The 6000-nt window shown below is 36.6% G+C and overlaps 1 protein-coding gene across 1 annotated transcript in view; it reads left to right on the top strand.

Moving 5' to 3' along the window:
* TMEM232 (transmembrane protein 232) overlaps positions 1 to 6000 on the top strand; it is a 259927-nt gene that overhangs the window by 32632 nt on the left and 221295 nt on the right.

The following is a 6000-nucleotide window of genomic DNA, read 5'->3' as shown; positions in this document are numbered from 1 at the left end:
CTTCCCAGACCAGGGCACGAACCCACGTCCCCTGCATCGGCAGGCGGACTCTCAATCACTGCACCACCAGGGAGGCCCCTATAATATATTTTTAATTCATCTCATGTAGGACCCTCTCCTCCATTTTCTATTTTACTTATCTCAGAACTAGGGAAAATTTATATAAACTTGTCATTTTTATTTATTTTATTTTTATTTTTTTATTATTTTTATTTTTAATTTTTAAAATTTTTTAACATCTTTATTGGAGTATAATTGCTTTACAATGGTATGTTAGTTTCAGCTTCACAACAAAATGAATCAGCTATACATACACATATGTTCCCATATCTCCTCCCGCTTGTGTCTCCCTCCCTCCCACCCTCCCTATCCCACCCCTCCAGGTGGTCACAAAGCACCGAGCTGATCTCCCTGTGCTATGTGGCTGCTTCCCACTAGCTATCTACCTTACGTTTGGTAATGTATATATGTCCATGCCTCTCTCTCGTTTTGTCACAGTTTACCCTTCCCGCTCCCCATATCCTCAAGTCCATTCTCTAGTAAGTCTGTGTCTTTATTCCTGTTTCACCCCTAGGTTCTTCATGACATTTTTTTCCTTAAATTCCATATATATGTGTTAGCATATGGTATTTGGCTCTCTCTTTCTGACTTACTTCACTCTGTATGACAGGCTCTAGGTCTATCCACCTCATTACAAATAGTTCAATTTCGTTTCTTTTTATGGCTGAGTAATATTCCATTGTATATATGTGCCACATCTTCTTTATCCATTCATCTGATGATGGACACTTAGGTTGTTTCCATCTCTGGGCTATTGTAAATAGAGCTGCAATGAACATTTTGGTACATGATTCTTTTTGAATTATGGTTTTCTCAGGGTATATGCCTAGTAGTGGGATTGCTGGGTCATATGGTAGTTCTATTTGTAGTTTTTTAAGGAACCTCCATACTGTTCTCCACAGTGGCTGTATCAATTTACATTCCCACCAACAGTTAAACTTGTCGTTTTTAAAATAAGAGGTTTGTGTTCATAGCATACATTACAGAGGTTAAAAGCTACAACACTCCACATGCAGTATCATAGGGAACTTCCTGCATTCTCCCTATTCTTTTCTATTTAACTTGTGAGGAGAAAATGCACTCCAGCATTCCCATTACAGCACTCCTCCTCCCCACCCTGTGGCCCCTTTTCCTACACACATATCCCCACGAGCACTGTTTTCTATCCTTTTGTTATCTGGAAGTTGCTATCTCTGAATAAGTATGGAGAGATGAGGATAAAAAGCACAGAGATAATACTCCGGCTCCTTAAAAATTCAGTACCTCAAAGTTAAGGATTGGCTTTACTTATTTCTATGAAAAACATGGTAGACAGTAGAGATAATTTTTTCTTTACTTTTTTTCTTTTAACCTTCTTTTGGGAAACAAGGCTGCTGTGTTTCTTGAAGTGGCATGTGGCTACTCCTTCTTGCTGTTCTTAATCCAGCTCTATCAATTCTATGCTTTATATCTTACAGGAAATTCCCTGTAAGATAGTGACATCTGTTTCATTCTCAGTCTCCAGGATTGTGTGGATTTTTGACATTGTCAGTGTTTTCCAAAATATCTATTGAAAGTTTCAAGTAACCCTATGTAAGAGTTGCAACTTGGAGACATTTTAATTCTATCTTTTAAAATAATAATTTGGTCATAGAGGAAACAGACATAGAGGAGTAAGGAGAACCTAGGAAAACTGTTCTGAATGCTGATGTTTCTAACCGTTTTATAAGGTGGTGTGCAGACAGATATCTTTTTATGAAGCCTCTGGTTATTATATGTTAGTTCATTTATGTAAGTAGAGAAGGAACGCTGGACCACAGCCAGGATAGCTGAAGTCCAGTCCAGGTCTGGTACTGTTTAGCTGTGTGCAGTGATTCACATTAATTTTAAAAGCTAACACAACATTGTTCCCTTTTCTCCACACCCTCTCCAGCATTTATTGTTTGTAGATATTTTGATGATGGCCCTTCTTACTGGTGTGAGGTGATGCCTCATTGTAGTTTTGATTTGCATTTCTCTAACGATTAGTGATGTTGAGCATCTTTTCATGTGTTTGTCGGCAATCTGTATGTCTTCTTTGGAGAAATGTCCATTTAGGTGTTCTGCCCATTTTTGGATTGGGTTGTTTGATTTTTTTGATGTTGAGCTATATTAGCTCCTTGTATATTTTGGAGGTTAATCCTTTGTCAGTTACTTCATTTGCAATATTTTCTCCCATTCTGAGGGTTGTCTTTTCGTCTTGTTTATGGTTTCCTTTGCTGTGCAAAAGCTTTTAAGTTTCATTAGGTCCCATTTGTTTATTTTTGTTTTTATTTTCATTACTCTAGGAGGTGGCTCAAAAAAGATGGTGCTGTGCTTTATGTCAGAGTGTTCTGCCTATGTTTTCCTCTAAGAGTTTTATAGTGTCTGGTCTTACACTTAGGTCTTTAACCCATTTTGAGTTTATTTTTGTGTGTGGTGTTAGGGAGTGTTCTAATTTCATTCTTTTACATGAAGCTGTCCAGTTTTCCCAGACCACTTATTGAAGAGGCTGTCTTTTCTCCATTATATATTTTTGCCTCCTTTGTCATAGATTAGTTGACCATAGGAGCATAGGTTTTATCTCTGGGCTTTCTATCCTGTTCCATTGATCTATATTTCTGTTTTTGTACCAGTACCATATTGCCTTGGTTACTGTAGCTTTGTAGTATAGTCTGAAGTCAGGGAGCCTGATTCCTCCAGCTCCGTTTTTCTTTCTCAAGATTGCTTTGGCTGTTGGGGATCTTTTCTGTCTCCATGCAAATTTTAAGTATTTTTGTTCTAATTCTGTAAAAAATGCCATCGGTAATTTGATAGGGATTGCATTGAATCTGTAGATTGCTTTGGGTAGTATAGTCATTTTCACAATATTGATTCTTCCAATCCAAGAACATGGTGTATCTCTCCATCCATTTTTTGTCATCTTCGATTTCTTTCATCAGTGTCTTATAGTTTTCTGAGTACAGGTCTTTTACCTCCTTAGGTAGGTTTATTCCTAGGTATTTTATTCTTTTTGTTGCAATGGTAAGTGGGATTGTTTCCTTAATTTCGCTTTCTGCCCTTTTGTTGTTAGTGTATAAGAATGCAAGTGATATATTGTTCATAGGAATGTAAATTGATACAGCCACTATGGAAAACATTGTGGAGGTTCCTAAAAAAAACTACAAGTAGAACTACCATATCATCCAACAGTCCCACTCCTGGGCATATACCCAGAGAAGACCATAATTCAAAAAAACACATGCACCTCAATGTTCATAGCATCACTATTTACAGTAGCCAGGACATGGAAGCAACCTAAATGTCCATTGACAGAGGAATGGATAAAGAAGTTGTGGTACATATATACAATGGAATATTACTCAGCCATAAAAAGGAATGAAATTGGGTCATTTGTAGAGACATGGATGGACCTAGAGAGTGTCATACAGAGTGAAGTAAGTCAGAAAGAGAAAAGCGAATATCGTATAATAATGCATATATGTGGAATCAAGAAAAATGGTATAGATGATCTTGTTTGCAAAGCAGAAATAGAGATACAGATGTAGAGAACAAATGTGTGGATACCAAGGGGAAGGGGGTGGGGTGGGAGGAATTAGGAGACTGGGATTTGCACATTATACATTATTGATACTATGTATAAAATAGACAACTGATGGGAACATACTGTATAGCACAGGGAACTCTACCCAATGCACTGTGGTAACCTAAATGGGAGGGAAGTCTAAAAGGGAGGGGATATCTGTATGTGTATGGCTGATTCATTTTGTTGTGCAGTGGAGGCTAACACAACATTGTAAAGCAACCATACTCCAATAAAAATTAATAAAAATAAATAAATAAAAGCTGACACAACATTGTACGTCAACTATGCTCCAGTAAAAATTTTAAAGAGGAAAAAAATTAAAAAGCAAAGCCACAAAGTAAAATAAATCAAGTAACTATATTATTTTAGACAAGCCAGTAAACCTCTGCCTCAGTTTATTTACATAATTGGGGGACATCTATTATATATATAAATTACTTTATACGTATAGGTTTAATTTCATGGCATTGTAAAAGTAAGTCAATGTACTGGTAATTGAGACTTGGTGTACTGCAGTGAGTTCACAAAGAAGCTAACACTGTATTTAAATTACTAACCTAATTCAATTTGAAAACTTCTTTTTACATGCATTGATTTTCAGTTTTGATTTTTAACAAACTTCAATTTATAAGTATTGGTGCTTTTATTCTATTTTTGTCAAAGGCATTTTCCCTTATAGAAAATTTTGCAGTCAGCAGCATTGGTTGAAACAGAGTTTCTGGTGAAGCATTTTTCTACCATAGGTGGCTGACACTGATGGAAATTCTTCAATCTGTATTTTAGTGAAAGTGCTCTAGGTTAGCTACAGTTTTCCAGACTTAAAGAGGAACAGAAGAAACAAAACCTTATGACTATGAGGTATATTCATGGGAAAGAAGTTTTGTGAACTCTGAGACTGTCCTCTCCTTTACCTTATCATGAAACCTCTGCAATGAATATTCTGGGGAAGGACTCACCTTTGTTCATCTTGAAAAGCATCTAGACCTTTCCCTTCAGTCATCATAGATTAAAAAAAAAAAAAAAGTTACTGACTTTGAAATAATAGTATTTTTGTAATTCAGTTCAGTTCAGCCTTTTGAACCCAGTCATTTTATATAGAGTATTTCATTTAAATCTCATAGTGTCTGAGGTTTTGCTATATTTACTTTATAGATGAGTAGATTAAGATTCAGCTAAGGTATGAACATTGCCCTTTTCCGTATATCTAGTTAGTGGCAGAGCTAAGATTCCATCTCTGATTTTTCAACTCTAAATTTCATGCTTGTAAATATGTTTAAATGTATCAGCTAGGCTTTAGTTCTTCTGAATGTAATAGTAACCTGACTGCAATTGCATACCAAATAGGGCTTTATTTATTGCACATAACAAGCAGTGCATTACTGATGCAGATGCTTAAGGGAATCCTCAAGATCCAGGCTTCTTCTAGCTTCCTTTTATTCCATTCTTTTTTTTTTTTTTGCGGTACACGGGCCTCTCACTGTTGAGGCCTCTCCCGTTGCAGAGCACAGGCTCTGGACGCGCAGGCTCAGCGGCCATGGCTCACAGGCTCAGCTGCTCCACAGCATGTGGGATCTTCCCGGACTGGGGCACGAACCCGTGTCCCCTGCATCGGCAGGCGGACTCTCAACCACTGCGCCACCAGGGAAGCCCCGGGGAGTCATTTTTTAAAGTTAAGTTTCTTGTGTTATAATTTACATATAATAAAATTCAAACATTTTATGTATACAGATCTATGACCTTTGACAAATGTGTACACCTGTGTAATCACTGTCCCAGTCCAGATGTAGAATGTTTCCATCTTGAGGAAGCAACATTAACTGAGCACTCTGCCATTTTGAACAAAATTGAGGTTTAGTTTCAAAGGAAGGAGGCAAATGATATTAGGTGGGCAATAGGCAACATTGTAATACTAAGGTTAAATATTAATGTACTTAGATAATGGCTTAGAAAAGCAAAATTGAAAAACAGGAAATACCCATAGGTGGGAGAAGACTTCAGTTATTAGTTAACCTAGCTTAAAACATGAACTTGGACAAATCTCCCAGATCTATTTAAGTCTCAATTTTCTAATATTAAAAAAAAAAAGATTTTAAAAAGTTCTTGAATGTGTCAAAAATTGTGGTTCAGATCAAAGGAGGTATTTGTGTGAAAGCACATTGAGATCTGTAAAACTCCATTCAAATATAAAGAATTGTCTTTATTTCCATGGTTAGAGGTGTTTCCTTTTGAAAATGATCATGAACTTGACTCACCTGTAATATCACAGTAGTGAAATTCAAATATAATCGTAGAATATATTACCTTTTTAACTGATTAATGGCTTATAAATCAAGGCGATATGTAGCTCTAGGCAGAGG

This window comes from Lipotes vexillifer, unplaced genomic scaffold (genome assembly GCF_000442215.2).
Source record: "Lipotes vexillifer unplaced genomic scaffold, Lipotes_vexillifer_v1.1 scaffold91, whole genome shotgun sequence".
NCBI lineage: Eukaryota > Metazoa > Chordata > Mammalia > Artiodactyla > Lipotidae > Lipotes > Lipotes vexillifer.
This window is presented reverse-complemented; position numbering and strand designations above follow the sequence as displayed.